This window comes from Chrysochloris asiatica, unplaced genomic scaffold (assembly GCF_000296735.1).
Source record: "Chrysochloris asiatica unplaced genomic scaffold, ChrAsi1.0 scaffold00036, whole genome shotgun sequence".
Classification (NCBI taxonomy): Eukaryota; Metazoa; Chordata; class Mammalia; order Afrosoricida; family Chrysochloridae; genus Chrysochloris; species Chrysochloris asiatica.
This window is the reverse complement of record NW_006408554.1, coordinates 8,393,523-8,395,997: the sequence shown is the minus strand read 5'-3', so window position 1 is coordinate 8,395,997 and position 2,475 is coordinate 8,393,523.

The window sequence follows — 2,475 nt, the reverse complement described above, 5'->3', positions numbered from 1 at the left end:
CATCTCAATGTAAAGAATACAAAAATCCTCACCACTGGACCAATAAACAACATTCTTATCAACAGAGAAAAGATTGAAGTTGTCAAGGACTTCATTCTTCTTGGATCAACTATCAACACACATGGAAGCAGCAGTCAAGAAATCAAATCACATATTGCATTAGGCAATATGAAGTGTTGATGAGCAAAAGATGTCAGCTTGAGGACTCAGGTGTGCCTGACTCAAGTCATGGTAATTTCAGTAACTTCATATGCATGTGAAAGCTGGACAGTGAATAAGGAAGACTGTAGAAGAATTGATGCCTTTGAGTTATGGTGTTGGAGGAGAATGTTGAAAGTGCTATGGGCTGCCAAAAGAACCAACAGATATGTGTTGGAAGAAGTACAACCAGAGTGCTCCTTGGAGGCCAGGATGGCCAAACTTCATTTCTCATACTTTGGTTATATTATCTGGAGGGACCAGTGGCTGGAGAAGGATATCATGTTTGGTAGGATGGAGGGTCAGAGAAAAAGAGGAAGACCTCCAGCGAGATAGATTGACAAAGTGGCAGCATGAATGGGCTCAAGCATGGTAACAATTGTGAAGTTGGCCCAGGACCAGGCAGTGATTCATGATTTGTTCTGTTGTGCATAGGGTAGCTATGAGTCAGTACTGACTCAATGGCACCTTACAACAACTGTACATATATCGATTATATGAATAAACATAATAGCAGTTCAGTATTCTTAAATATATTTTATCTCACTTTATTCTCAAAGCAAGCCTATGACTTTGTCGTGGTGTTACCCTGTATAGGATTTCCAAGAAGCAGCTGCTGGGTTTGAACCACTGACCTTGTGGTTAGCATTCCAGTAAGCCTATGACATTGATTCTCTTATTACCATTATTTCGTAATTTGTTATAACTAATGTTCCAAAAGTCACCCAACTTGAAAGTTATGGGGTCACAACTTGAATCTGTCCCCAAAGCACAGAATTATACCCCTAACTAGTAATATCGAGTCCTGGTGTTACACTGTATGATAAGCATTACACTGCTAACCACAAGGTTGGCTGTTCAAACACACCAGATGCTCCTCTGAAAACCCATATAGGATCACTATGAGTCAGAACCAACTCAATGGCACTTAACAGGAAAAACCAGTAATACTATCATTTTGATGTAAGTACCAATGGATATAATTTTTAAATAACATTTTAAAGAAGGACTTATTAAGTTTATTTTAAAAATTACTATCTCAAAATCATTACTTTTTAAAGATAAAAATGAAACAAGTTAATAATTATAATATGAAGGAAATATTTGCTTTAGTTAAACTCTTTTACTAAATAGAGGTATCAAGTTAAAGTTTTCTTCCTCAGTACAAAAGAAATTAAATTGAAAAATTGTCTTTTCAGAAAGATTAAGAATAAAACGGCTTAGTTTAAGAACTTTATCAACACAGTGTTAAATTGGTTGCTAGCAAGATTTTTTTTTTTTTTTAATTCTGATGAGAACAATTTTTCTATCAAGCTAATTCTATCTGAGTTTGAATTTCTTTCCTTTGATGAGGGAATTGGATTAATGTCTTAAAGCCTAGTGTTTGGCAGTAGGTGGATTCAATATCATGTTTACACAGTAAGTCCTTGAGTTATCTTTTGAAAAAGGGAAAAAAAGCCTAAGGCACTATGATCTGGAAGACTACTGCAAATAGAGATAGCATAGTAAAAGCAAATCCATTCATAAGAAATCAAAATCTTCTACAATGAAAATAGGTTATTTTAAATCCTCAAAGGTACTGTTATATCAAATTGGCTCAGGCCTATGGCCTTCTGGACGATACCGTATATGCAAAAAACATGGTTTCCCTTTTAATAAAAAATATATATATTGTGAATTAAGTGAAGATTTACAGAGCATATAATCAGTTTACAATCAACAAATCATATATTTTGATTCATTAAAATGATTGCAATCCCCTCCATGTACCCATCATTTAACAATATTTGCCTCTATTCACGATAACTCTTGCAGCCCTTCCTTTTTCTACATTAACCTTCATATTTTCTCTGCCGGCCTCCTTCTTGTTGTATATTGCCTGCCCCATCACTCATGTTAACTTGTGTCTACCTTCTAGCCCGTGAATCATTTCCCACCTCATCCCTGCCCCTGCAGCATGGTGGCACTGTAAGATACGTACTGGACTGAGAACCACAAAGTCTGCAGTTCAAGTCCACCAGCTGTTCAGTGGTAGAAAGATGAGACTTTCGGCTTCTGTAAAGATGTACAGCCTCGGCAACTGTCTATAGGGTCACTGTGAGTCTGAACCAACTGTACAGCACACCTGTACCAACCCCCATAACCATCATATTTCTTTTATCCAGAAAACATTTTCTTAAATTTTTACATTGGTCTGATAGAATTTTTGTCCTTTTGTGACTGACTAATTTCACTCAGCAAAATGTCCTCCAGGATCATCCATATCGTGAGGTGTTT